Source organism: Choloepus didactylus, chromosome 16, assembly GCF_015220235.1.
Source record: "Choloepus didactylus isolate mChoDid1 chromosome 16, mChoDid1.pri, whole genome shotgun sequence".
Classification (NCBI taxonomy): domain Eukaryota; kingdom Metazoa; phylum Chordata; class Mammalia; order Pilosa; family Megalonychidae; genus Choloepus; species Choloepus didactylus.
The window spans coordinates 54958043-54972825 of record NC_051322.1 but is presented as its reverse complement, the minus strand read 5'-3'; the positions used below and the strand labels follow the sequence as shown (position 1 = coordinate 54972825).

At 39.2% G+C, this 14783-nt stretch overlaps 1 protein-coding gene across 4 annotated transcripts in view; it reads right to left on the bottom strand.

The window, feature by feature from the left end:
* Positions 1 to 14783, bottom strand: part of ZNF521 (zinc finger protein 521) — a 305063-nt gene that overhangs the window by 288896 nt on the left and 1384 nt on the right. The gene's annotated exons all lie outside the window — the stretch shown is intronic.

Sequence of the window (14783 nt, the reverse complement as noted above, 5' to 3'; positions counted from 1 at the left end):
TTTCAGAACTTTCTCTACATTGGCAAAGTCAAGTGGCGCCCTGGAATCAACCACTGCCTTTGCCAGCCTGAAGACATGTGCCACAGAGGAACTAACCCCTACGGAGACTTCTATAAGGAACCTACCCGAGATGGGCTCTAAAACAGCTGCATTCAACCACAAAGGGACTTAAAGTGGGGATCCCTACTCTTTAGCCATAGCCAAAAGGTATTTCCTGGAATAGAAAAAGAATTTATACTCCACGGATGGTGAGGGGTTTCCTACAGCAGTGAGAAAACCTTTGATAGCAAGAGTAAGATACAAATACTAGGCACTTCACATCTGCCAGACACTATACCAGGAGCTAACATGAATTCACTCTTAATTCTCCCCCAAACCCTATGAATTAGGTGTATGATTAAGATTACCCTCATGAAGACCCAGAAACTGATGCACAAAGTGATTAAATAACTTGCCCAAGATCAATCAGATTAGAATCTGAACCCAGACTCTGGTTTAAAATGCATGCTTTTAACCACTATACCAACACTGCCCCCACTTACTAAATGTTTGCTAAGCATCTTCAATGTTTCCGAAAATACATTACAAGGTGTATTGGAAGAAGGTGGGGAAAACAAGGTCTTGCAACCAATATAATGGGGTAAACATAACTAAAAGAATGATTAGAAAAGATATTTCTACATCAGACACAAAGTCCTGAGCTATAAGGGAAAGAGCTAACAAAATCGAAAATAAAATTTAACCTCTATAGCAAAAGAAAAAAAAAACCCACTACCCACAAAATCAAGACAGAGGGACATCTTTGCAAAACATAAGTCAGACAAAGGACTAATATTCCCAATAATATGAACTGTTCTTTCAAACAAAATGAATGAACAAAGGAAATAAAAAAGGCAATTCAGAGAAAAATAAATACAAATGGTTAATGAACATATGAAAAGATGCCCACTACCTCATAATTACAGAAATGCTAATTAAAATGTAAATGAAATACCAGTTTGTTTGTTTTTTGAAAAGACACATTTGCAAAGAGAAGGTATTTAAACACGGGCACGCTAACTCTGCTGCTGCCAACAGTGAATAAGTATAACTTCTTGAAGGGCACACTGGCAGTATCTATCAAAATTTTAAGTGTACATTCCCTTTAACCAGTAATTTCATTTTCAGGAATTTATCCCAGAGATATAATCAAAGACGTCATCAAGACTTTATGTACATAGATGCTCACCAAAGCAACATGTGTAAACAGTAAAACAAACAAATGAATAAGTAAATAAAGGGAAACAACCTGATGGCCACCAGTGGGGAGAGGGCTAAATAAATGACAAAACATACAAGGAACAGTGTAGAGTTGTTAGAATAAAGGGGAGAGGTTCGAAGTGAGGATATGGAGGGATCACTAGGAAATATGTTTAGGGAGAGGGCAACCTTAATAGCTTCCACTTTTGTTTGGAAAAAAAAAAAAAAAAAAAAAGATACCCATATACATAACCTGCCTTCTAAGGAGAACAGTCTAGTTAGCTGCTGGAATATATTACCACTAGCTATTCTCACCCTCTCTAAATAACTGCAGAACAGATATTTAAAGAACAGTTGGAAGGAGTAACACAGTATCAGCTTGTCCAGGATATGGGGGCATCTTGCTTTGATCTGGATGGGAGAGTATGTGGACAGTGGTAACGGCTGGATGTGCACAGCTTCAAACATCCTCCCACAGTCTATTTTCTTGGCTTTCTGAATAATACCATTAAGAAAGCGACAAGAGAAAATATCTAAGAAATTGAGTTGAAAAAATGAAAAAAAAAAAAAGTTGGTAGATAGATGACTGTTTTTTATAATTGTCCACAATTTTTCTACATAAGTTATCAGTTGCAGAAGATATTAATGGTTGTTGATGCACTGTCATATTTTAGTATTTAGTAAATAAACTCTTTGATATGGAATAGCTAGGAATTTGCAAAGATCATAAGCAGAAATATTATATATTTATTATATTTTCCTAAATATCTAGAGAGTGCAGTCGTCAAGATGTGCATGATATCAAGAAGAGTTTAACCAGTATTTACAAAGCATAAGGATTTTTAAAAATCTAGAATTAGAAGAGTAAATACAGTTATCCCTTCCACAGCATGACTTACCCCATCATGGTTTCAGTATATCGCAAGTCAGCATAAGAAATTAAATGGACATTTTTTGGGGAGTTTTGCGGAAGCTGCAGATGCCACACAAAGGCCAGCAGATGCCACACAAGGCTAGAAATGTGCAGGATTGTTATAAAAAGGGAATTCTGGTAGACTGGTATCATAGGAGAAAAGGCTAAGCCCCTCTATGGTTCCCTACTGGAAAATGAAGGTGAAGAGTCTACCCCTACAGATTTGCAGACCAGCAAAGGCTGGTTTGAAAATTTGGAAAAGAAAAAAAAAAGGTTTAGCCTACACAATGTAAAAAGTAATGGGAGAGGTAGTATCTACAAGCTAGGGAGTTTACTAAAATCCAGGGGTAAAAAATTGATGTGGATTTCCAGATCGTGGGGAGGGGGTGGGCATCATGCCCCTAACCCCCACTTAGTGGAAGTGGTAACTGTAGATCAAAGTGATGAAAAACTTAGCACATAGAGATGCAGGTAGTTAGAATGGGAAAAATAGCTCCATGAATAAAGATGCCCAGAACTTCTACCTGTTAGCCATGGGCAAGTATTATAAGATGAAAACCACTTGTATACATGCAAACTAAACTATTATCACAAAACAAAGTACAGTCTGGAGTTAAACAACATTATGAGGGACACACAGAGTCATCTAAACGTGACTTCATAGACTGTCAGCTCCATGAGACTGTGAGCAACTGGCTCTGACGTCTTCTTTACTATGTCATGAGCACCTGAAACACAACTGAGGTGCAATAAAAATTTCTGTAGAATGCATGAATATGTCCAATATTTTTCACTCAAGATACATTTAAAACTTCAGGCTTGGTTTGAAAGTTCTTCCTCTAAAAACTTTCTAATCCTTCCCTGACCTGATATCCCTGTAAAATGCTCTCCTAATACTACATGTTCTCCCTTCACAGCACTGATCGTGATTGTAAATTACTAGTATCTACTTAATTGTTTATTTAATGGGTTTCCACTGCTTGATTTTAACTCCATGAGGACATAGACCATATCTGTCTCCTTCCTGGCACCCCACCTCCTAGTACTCCAAGACTACTAAATGATGGATATGCAGTAAATATTTGTTGATTAAGCAAATGAATGAAATAATGCATCTGTGTGTGTCTGTTTATTAACCATCTACTGTTTTAGGCTCCAGGGGCTCAAAGAAAGGGATAAGAAACCCTGCTTTCAGAATGCTCTAGACAAATCAACAGATCAACTTAGTACTGTAGTTGCTATGATACATAGGATATAGAGGACATAAGAAAGAGAAGAGTCATTTTAACTCGGGTGGGTCAAAAAAGGCCTCACAGAAGAGGCCTCACTGAATCTTAAAAGATGAAAAGAGTATTCAAGCCTTTATTATTGTACAACACTGACTTGAGAACCCACAATCTAAGCCTAGAGGAGGTTCAAAGGGAAGCAGTGAAAATTATTAAAGGTTGGGAACTGCTGCTGAAAATAGTTCCAACACTGGGACAAATGAACATGCATTGAAGAGGACTAGCCAAGGTAAGTCAAACTAAATTAAAACACCTGTCCTTAAAGCAACACACTTTGACCTTGGCTCAAACATCTGTACAGCTCCCGGTCCATACCCATCCTACTAGAAAAAGCCACCTGAGACAAGGGCAAATATAGACTCAGCCACACACTCACACGGACACAAATTTCTAGTCTGAAGCAGCTGTTGCAGTTAGGGCCACTCCCAGAAAGATGTGCAAAACCCTCATTCAGGTAAACTGTCACCTGTCCTCCTTAGTGCGAAGCTACAAACTGTTTGGTGTTGGTTCCAGGGCCTAGACTGAGTCAGATTCCTTATAAAGACCCTGAGTATGGTTCAGTGTGCACTACATGTGTCCTATATTCAGCTCCCTTAACCAGGGGTCTTGATAAGAAATAGTGAAAAGTAAGACCATCTGACCTGTGTCAGGAGATTCTGGTCAGCCTTGATCTTGTTCCACCAGCTGAAAGTCAATCAAGTGCACAATTTAAAAGTGTGCTTGCCCCATTAACATGGAATATTGACTAACTTGCAGTAATTACAATTTCTCAACATGAAAATTCTAGGATGTACGAGACAGAAGGAAACTAAGAAGTCATCAACACCTTCAGATGACTGGTAAAAATGAAGTGATTTTGCTTCCACAGATGTTTATTAAGTACTTAGTATAAGTCAGGCACAGGGCAGAAGACTCTCCTAGCCAGAGGGACACAGGGGAAGAGACAGAACCAGGATGCTCACCCCAGAGGTCTACCAGCCCATCACGCTGGGCTTTAAATATGCAAATCAGCAAGTATAAAAACAGGTTACATTTAACAGGAACCATAATAGTGCTATTATCATTTAATGGTTTTATTTTGAAGATTAAAAATGTTGTATAATGATGCAATACTTATGTAAATGATCTATATGATGGTGGAGGAGGCAGAAGGGATTTATGTTGATTCTCTTTTTCTTTGGTCAGTTACCCTCAACCATCACCATTCATTCAGCACTTACATCTTTGAAGGAGAAGACCATCAAAACATCCAAAGTTATTATCCCCAAACTGTCTTACACTGAAGATTCGTGATTTCATAAAAGTTTATTTAAAAGCATTCACCTATCTCCCAGGGGAAAACTAACCAAACACGAGCTGTGGACTTTTCAATACCAACTTGCTTCATTTCCTGGTGTTCTATCCCTGAATATTTAAAGGAATGAATTCCTTGTGACTTGATTTACCTCAATTTTGTAGAGGGATTCGGAACAGAAGTTTAGTTTTGTTGTTCTTTAGTATCAACATCACACACATTCCCCAAGAATCTCCAATTATCTAAAGAGTCCCATGAAGTCTTTGAAAAATTTAAAAATTAATTAACATTAATATTACAATCTACTTTCAAAAATTTTATCCAGAACTTTTAGAAAGGGTAAAAAATTTGTAACATCAATGACCTTATTCCAAAGGTGTTGAAAATTAACATACTATATTTTGTATTTGTAGTTTGAGTTCAAGTGGACATAATTACTTTTAAATCATAAGAGAAACCATAACTCACCATTCTTAAAAGTTACAGCTCAGCAAACTTTTGGTGTCAAAAATACTTATGAAACTCATTAAGACACTCAACTTGTTGCAAAATTTAATAGGCCAAAAACACTCATCTCCTCCCAGTGTGCACAGCTTCTCAAAATTAAAAAGCAAAGGAAGGCATTTAAAAGCTCCTCTGGTTTTCTAGACCATAAGCGCAAGACTCATGCCTGTCATGTTCACAACTGAAACTTCAGAACTCAGCACAGTGCCTAGCACCAGACGCTGGGGGAAAAAAAACGTGTTAAATGATGAAATAAGCTCCTCCATTCTACAGAGAGGAAAAATGAATCCTAGAGAACAGAGGTTAAGTTGCTTGCCAAAAAGTACACTTAGCAAATCAGAGCTCGCCACTCTGTGACCATCTCCCTATTAGTGCCAATATGAAAGTAGCAATACTTGTAACCATAATTAATTGTTTCTGATTTTATTCTCAACTCTTTCCAGGAACTAATATGCATTCCCTTTGAATCCACATTTCTTCTTAACCCTTGCCTCATGTCCACAAAAAGTGCATTTAACTGTATATTGCACACTTGACAGCCCTAACCACCCTACATACCTCAACTTCAGACTTCCATACATCACTAAAGAATAAAGCATTCCAAGGTAACTCCTGACGGCCAGAAGCGAACATTCAGCCAGTAACTCAGTTATGGTTTCACTGGTATTTGGTAGAGTGGTGTACATGAATACTTATTGCATTTTGCCTTTTTAATTTATAAAAATAAGTGGAACACAAACGTGCTGATACTAGTGATAAAAAAGCATATATATCTAATAAACTTAAAACAATTGAGACAAGCTAAATCATTAGGAATACTGAAAGCAATTAATATTTAGTCCTATTCAGGCATTTACTGAACTTAATCTGGTTTTATTTTCAACGAAAAGAATATTATTGAAAAACATGTGAAATGCTGGTAATTGTTTCTAAAAACCAATACATATTTTAAAACATTGTAATATTTTTTAAATTCCTAGTCACAGAAGCCCCTAAAATATGGAAATTTATGGTTCACCTTATGGACAGTTCATCTCTTTACAGGTTTTCACAAATGTATTATGTATGAATATATGGGACTATCTGTACTGAGTGAGAATGAGAGCCAAGTAGCTCCTGTATCCCTCTCAGGTAATTAAATGTCCATCTTGACCTCACTCTCATACTGTACTGATGAGATAAAAAAAACTTCAGAAAAAGCCAATCATGAGAAATAAAGAAGTTAATAAAATAGTAAAATGACACACCACAGTGAAATGATTTTAATTTCTAAAAGGAAACCAAATTCCTTACAATGATACACATTTGTATTGGGCAAAAGCCAATTCAATTCACTTCATTTTTTCCTTAAAAAGCAATTAACACATATATGGATTTGCTAAAACAAAATGTATTTCATATAGAATGTTAGAATATGTTTGTGTGTATGCACATCTCATCCTGGGTCGTGTTAACTGAGTGGCTGCATCCTTCTGGGTTCATATATATACATTTTTTAAAAATGATTCCAATCAAAATGCCAAAACGTGTTCCCAACAAACTTACGAAAATGCGTTCTCCGAATGTCAATCTATTTATAACTCACTTGGCCATACTTTGCTAGGGAGTGCTGTTTATGCAGGGATAGTATATGCTTCCCAAACCAAATTACCTTCATTTGAAAAAAAGTCTTCACATGCACACATGCCCAATGCACATGCATATGCAATTGATGAATTTTTTTTTTCTTTTCAGGATTTTTCAAAGCATTTACCAAATCCCATAAGATTCAAACTATGGTGTCCAACAATAACAATTTTTAAATGTTTGCCGTTATCTTGATTTTTTTTTTAAGTCTTCCATGATAAGTCTTCCATAGGTAAGCCATGCTTGAATCTGGATTTATTTTTAATGACCAAATTATAAACCTTCATAATCAGATATCTAGAGTAGAAATGTGAACCGAGATGTGTACTGCCATAATGAAGATAACCCCAAGATCAGTCTAGTCCTGTAACTGTGACAGGGTCCTCAGGCAGCAGAATAACTACTGCTTGATCATCAGCCCTGCAAAAACTGATGCTGCTGTTGGGACTGGCAGTTTGATGTGCTGAGCCCTCGAGCATGGGACTTGCCCTTATGAAGCTCATTACCACAAAGGAGAGTCTAGTCTCCCCCTGAGTACCTCTTTGTTGCTCAGATGTGGCCCTCTCTCTCTCTCTAACTGAGCCATCTCGACAGGTGAACTCGCTGCCCTCCCCCCTATGTGGGACCCGACTCCCAGGGGTGTAAATCTCCCTGGCAATGCAGAGTATGACTCCCAGGGATGAATGTGGACCCGGCATCGTGGAACTGAGAGTATCTTCTTGACCAAAAGAGGGATGCAAAATGAGACGAAATAGTTTCAGTGGCTGAGAGATTTCAAATGGAGTCGAGAGGTCACTCTGGTGGACATTCTTATGCACTATATAGATAACATCTCTTAGGTTTTAATGTATTGGAATAGCTAGAAGTAAATACCTGAAACTACCAAACTCCAACCCAGCAGTCTGGACTCCTGAAGACGATTATATAATAATGTAGATTACAAGGGGTGACAGTGTGATTGTGAAGACCTTGTGGATCACACCCCCTTTATCTAGTGTATGGATGAATGGAGGAATGGGGATAAAAAATAAAGGACAAATGGGGTGGGATGGGGGGATGATTTGAGTGTTCTTTTTTCACTTTTATTTTTTATTCTTGTTCTGGTTCTTTCTGATGTAAGGAAAATGTTCAGAGATAGATTGTGGTGATGAACGCATAACTATGTTATCATACTGTGGACAGTGGATTGTATACCATGGATGATTGTATGGTGTGTGAATGTATTTCAATAAAACTGAATTTAAAAAAAAAAAAAAACTGATGCTGTTGAAGTTTTAAAGAATTTGTATCTTACTGAATTTCTTTCATCTCTAATAATTACGAAACTGGCATAATTATATATACTAGAGGTGGAATGCAATGCATGCTAAAAGCCCAAGCTGCCTAAAATTAATGTTTTAAAAAAAAAAAAAAAGCCATGATTCTACTTTAGTTTTCAAAGATTTATCTTGTGCCAGGCTTTTATGCCAAGAGTTGCATAATTATTTAAACCATTTAAAAGCTTTCCTTACACTATTTGATTAATACTATTACAGAGCTATTTAAATTTACTAATGTTAACTTTAATGTTTAAGTTTAATTGCTTTGTAATATTGTTGCAGAACATATTTTAAATCAAACAATACACTTTCATTACAACAAACAAAGTATATGCAATCCTAGCTAGTGTACTGTGTAATCCCTAAACAAAAAACAGGAACATATTTCAGATTTAATTGAAATGGGATTAAAAAGTTGCATGCACCCCCCGCCCCCGCCCCAGAAGTAACTTTAACCTTTGACAGCACAACAGGAGTCAATGGAGAAAAAAATTAAATACATCTGGGAAAATTCCTAGCCAGAGGTTTCATTTAGAATATCAACCTTCTTATCAAAATCGCATTCAATTTGAAAGCATTCTTTATCATATTATTCAATGACAAACAACATTTACATTTTTCACAATCTAAGAGGTGGCTAAATATGATGAAAATGTTGCTTGTCTTGAAATTATTTTCTCTCAAAAATAACTAAAAATTAAACATGGTGTCAATTCTACCCAACCATAGAGAATGTATTCTATGGCAATAGAATTAATGACATTAAACCTGCAATGTGAATTCTATGTCAGATGAATGAATAAAACACAGGAATAGGAGAAAACCACTTTCATAACACTCTTAATTGATCTTGGTAGAACTGCTTTTTTCTACTATCAAAACCTCTTTCTCCTCATTTTACGGTTTTACGTCAAAATGAAAACTCAAGCAAAGTGCACTTAATAATACATTTCAATTTGTGTCAACAAGTATTACATCAGCATCTGCTGGGCCAGGCAGCCCTCACAAACAGCCTTCCTTTAAAAATAAAGGCAGAGAGGGAAGGGGTACACAAATATTCCTATAAGATGAAAAAAAAACCTGTTAGAATATGCTACAAGACTTGAACTGGCTCAAATAAGCAAATAAAAAGAACTAAGTATAATTACTGGAAGCAAAAATTGAAAAATTCTGTCATCACTGTCAGACATCACTGCTGTCAGTAAGAATAAACTACAATGGATTTTAAGGGTTATGGGAATACTCTGGCAAAACAAAAAAGAAAATTATTAACAGCTTGCTTTATAAAAAGCTGCTAATCTCAAATCCCTTTGTAATTTCATTTTTACATGTATGCTTTTATGTTCAATATCCTATTTTTTGCCCTTTTATGGCTGGATGAATAAAATCCAACAATCCACTCAAGCATCAAAAAGATGTTTTTGTTTTTAAGGCCAAGTGGAATCTTATGAATTTTTGTGCCGTCCCTTTAAGAAGATGCTGCCAGAAATGCAGAAATGGTGAAACCCAGCGTTTTGGGAAAGGCTTACTGGACCTTCAGTTCTGGAACTTTGACTAGTGCTCACGGGATTCTTGCCAACTGTAATTGCTGTTTTTGTTTATGCCGGATTGTCTGCTGATTGGACTATAATCAATTTAATGACTCCAGCATCTAGGCAGTATAATTTAGAGGTGGTGGGGGGAAGAAACAGTCACTGGCTGATGGAGAATGGAAGTACAACTGCAACTGCCTGAAGGAGTTGGATGTCAGACACTGAGCTGCTACCCTGTTTCAATAACCAGACTTTTCAGCACCCACATCCAAAAGTAAAAGCACACATTGTTTGCGTACTACATAAATAAGACAGCATTTTGACCTTACAAGCATGAAAAAGAATATATAGCTCCCTACCTCAGGTTAAAATCAAGTCATTAAAAAGGGAATTATACTTAACCTATGTGAAAATCATTTTGAAGGAAAAGCCATATTGCTTTTTAATTAAAGGCAAAATATTACAATGTCCTAAAGCAACTGTCTTTTCACACAAAATTCAGGACCTTTTTTCCTTCCATGGCATCATTTTCAAAGCCGAAACTCAATCTCCTGTAGTGATATTTTCCTATTTAAGAAATAAACACATTAAAAAAAATAAACAAATGAAGTATAAAAGAACCATTCTCTCTTGCTTTTTTTTTTAAACTTTACCTGTCCATCCATAAGAAAATATATTTTGACTTTGATGAAAGAAATGACGAAAGAAAGAAAGAAGAAAAAGAAAAAAGAACAATGTGTTCAAGTAAGGACTGCAGAGTTTAATGTTTCTATTAAATTGGGGGTCAGTGCAGGCTCCCTGTGGTGACTGTTTTAACACCTACAATTTCAAGAGCTTTTCCACTAGAGAATACAGTCTAACAGATAGGTTTTCTGACTTTCAAAAGGTTATGGACTCAGAATCCATTGCCTTTTCATTCAAATTCTACAAGTTACATTTTATCCTTTAAATTGAGAGCTGAATTTTTGCCACTTCATTATATTTCTAAACAAATTACTTCTTCAAAAAATAACCTTTCTAAGTACCAAAGAAAGTAAATGGGAAAAAAGGTCAATTGCAAGTGTGATAACTTCAAAATGTGCCAAGTTACAAAGGGGTAGCAACTGTGACCGCCAAGTTAAACAAGCACCCTTGGAGCTTTCTTTCTCCCTGGTTTTCCCACTCCCCTCCAGAGGTCCGTGATTTGGGTTTATGGACACCTGAGCGTCCTGAGATCCTGACTGTATCCTGTGTTTAACTTGGCCATTTAAATAACTAAGTGCTCCCTTCTCTCCTTCTCAGCTTTACTAACTTGGCCCTTATTAAATATATCACACCTTTAAGTGTGGACCGCTTTTTCCTTCTTGTACTGCTTGTTTGAGTAAATAAAAAAAAAAAAAAAAAAAGTTCTTCATCAGGTAAAATAGCTAAGAAACTTCCATCGGAGAAACACCACAAGAAAAAGAATAAAGAGCCAGCAAGAAAAGAAGAAATAGGTCACAATTGACCGATTTAATGTAACTGATTTGCTGCCTCTAAAAACAACCTGACAGCAAAACTATTTTCAGTCTAGTAACCTACTCAAAGACCATGACAACTCTTAGGAATCGAGACTAATATCCAAATAATATCAGTGGGGTAGAAGGGGTGACTTTCTCTTTTAATTGTCTGCCCATCCATTCAGATTTCACAATCTGTTTCATTAAACAGAAAGGATTATTCTGAACATTTGTACCAAAGAAGAGAATAAGTTTCTCAACTTTATATGCGGGATGATACAGTTTTGAAGCTAGGGCTTTGAGAGGGAGGAGAAAAGAAGGAATTCCATGTTTCAAAATATATTTCTCAGCTTCCACAAACAGAAGAACTTATCTTTTTGGTGGTTAGCCATTCTTAATGTACTTAGGAGGTAAGCAGACTAAGCAGGGAACTCTCCACTGCGGCCAGAAATCTGGCACCCATTCTTGGGACATGTGTTTTAAGGACAATCAGAGGCAAGTTTGCTGCAAACAAACTTTTTAAGAAAAACAGAAACAATTATTCATTCAAAGCACTAAATTTATGGAAACTCACAAAATAAATTCAACTGTCAATCGACTTTTTCTGGTAGTTCTTATTTTTAAGCATTGGGCTGAAAATAAAAACTCCAAACTTAACTGTCATTTTGTTTTACTGTCTTTACCTGCCTTATGTAGACTACTCCCCTGAGATATGAGTTTCAAATTATGATATCAAAAGTGACAGCCGTATCAGAAACACCTTTTAAACCCTGTGTATTAAGAAAATAGTATTCATTCAGGAGACAAGTTGAAAACTGAATGCAGAACTTCATGTTTTATTTAGAAAGGCACATTGCATTTTCATGGTTTCCAATGCCTCTTCAAGTTGGCTTATAAAGTAATCTATTAGGTTTTGAAACACTGCCACTCATCTAATAAAATTAGAGTTTTTCTAACAATTGCACAACTACTAATCAGTTGTTCCTAAAAGAAGAAACTTAAATCAAGGCTGCATTCCTACACCTGCTGAAATTCAGTGTTGCTTACCACAAAGAACACCTTTTCTATGACACAAGCTTGACCCTTCCAAACAATACAATGGACGGAATCCATACACCCAGAACATTCCTAAACCACATTTTAAGAAACGGAGAGCCTTCCAGGAAGACACAGGGAAATCAAAATAAATACTGCAGAAAGATTAGGTATTTTAACAGAGCCACCCAGAATGCCATTCTACTTCTCCAAAACCGTTACTAATATCACAATTACCCATTTGATATAGCTCATCTAAAAATGTCTTTTTCCAGGAAAAGGCACATACCCTGAATAAAAAGAAATCCGGCTGTTCACTAAGGACCATACTATTTTTATTCCTGTCTTCAGTTTCTCACCCCCAAAGCCCAACCAGCCCACCTGAGGCGACTCGCTCTTCTGGGAGTCATCCAAGCAGCTGATAGAAAACACCAGTGTTCCGCGCCCACAGAAAATGGAAGTTAAATCTTTGCTTTTAAAGTAAATATTTTATTTAGAGCTTGCCAGTTGAAACATCGATGCTCTGTCTTCAGTGAGAGGATATTTGGTTGTTTTAGCAACATGACAATGTAACAAAAGAATAAAATGCCCTCCTTTCTCATTTTCACTTAGCATTTCGGCTCATTAACCTAAGATCTGCACAGGTCCCAGACCCAGATATTTTGCAGTTCGACTTCGACTGCACTGCGAGTACCACTAACTGACGCCTTCATTTTACTGCCCATAAAACCCTATGGCCCTGAGAATAAATCCTCTTTAGGAAGTATGGGAACACATGCATTCACAATCAACTGAACTTTCATTGTGTAATTATTCCTAAAGCAGGTGAACCTGCGGCTCAGAAGACGCGGATGAGCAAAACCACCAATCGTCCAAACTTCAATAAACTTTTTTTTTAAATAAAAAGCCTCCCAAAATAATGCACGAGATTTCAGAAGCCTTTTGGAGCTTTTTAAACGAGGCCGACAACAAGCGCTATCCTATTAAACTAGAGAAGTTCTTCCTTCCAAGTGACTGGGAAGATGTTTGTTCTGGTACATGGCTAAACGTTACTCTTGAGGAACCAGAGTCTCCATGCACGTTCCCCCAACCCGAGCGGCGCCCAGGGTTATCCTGACACCCGCACATGCCCGTGGCGTTTATTTTTTCACTACCGACCCTTGAATCTTTCAGGCCTTTGGTCTCGGTTTGCCTATAAAATGTGTGGCCCACGTAAATATAAATTACCACCACCAAAAAAAAAAAAAAAAACTGTCGAGACACATGTCAATGATTCACCTCGTTTTCAAACTAAAACTTCTCATGGGCTTCAGGAAAAGAAAGCGTTTCAATATGCGAGGCCCTCCCCCACCCCGTCCTTTGCCAGAAGAAAGGGCTTTGTGTGCGCGGTGAAAGCTCCGTTAATCGAGTTCATAAATACACATCGGCCGGGGCCGGGGAGCCGCGAGGCGCCGGGATCTGCCCACTCCCTCCCCGCCGGTCCAGCGCAGTCGGGAGCCGGGGTGGCAGGAACCCGGGCAAACGCGAGCGGCGACGGGAGCCGGGCGGCGGGGCGCGGGCCGCGGAGGAGGAAGAGGATGCTGCGCCGCCGGGGACCAGAGGGCGGGGCCGCGCCGCGCGGACTTCGACGGGACCCCGGCGGGCGCACAAGCCGCCCTTTGTCCTCCGCCTCCGGGGTCGCGGGGGGCCTCCAGCTTCCCTCTTTTCCCTCGCCCCGGTTCCGGGTCGTCCCTGTCGGCACCTCCTCGGGCCCTCGCTCCCCGCCATCCGCCCTCGGCCCGGGAGCACCCGACCTCCCCGCTCCCCGCGGCCAGCCGCCCCCGGCTTCCCCGGGAGGAGGATGGGGAAGGTGGAGGAGGAGGAGGAAAAGCCACCACGTGATACTGCTCGCCACATTCCACCACAGCCACCAGATCAATAACTTCAACCCCCCGCTCCCCACGGCATCCAACCAGTGCGCCCCCAAAACGCCCCCTGCCCAAACTTCCCTCTCCCGAGGCGACCGGGGGTTGGACCGTAACGAAACGCAAAATCAAAGGGGGCGGCGAGTGGGGAGGGAGTGAGGGAGTACTCAACTTTCTTGGCATCCTTAAGATCGTGAGACTTTAGGGCCCGGGCCGAGGGGCCCCCACCCCGGGTGTCCGCGGCCCGCGGGTTTGTTTATACTGGCCGTGCGCGGGGGCGAACCCGCGAGCGGCGCGGGCGGGAGGCGGCGGCGGCGGTGTTCTAGCCCCGGCTCGGCCGGGACCCGGGGCCACGTTTTTAAGGAACAGGGGCTTCTTCCCCCGTCTCCGAGATGACTTTTTTCCTTCTTCCAAAGAAAGCAAAAAAGAAGCACCGCACGGTTTTGCATATTTATTCTTTGCGAAAACACACAAGAGAAACTTTTCCTCCAGCCCAGATGTGGAGCTCAGACGGGGATTTCTACGCTCCCCCTTCGGATGATTTCTTTTCTGTCTCACTCTTTTCCCGGTTTTCTTTTCTTGCCCACTTTTTCCCGCCGCCCCATTTGGGGATCCTCCTCCCGAATTAATCCCCCCGCCCCCCGACACATCAC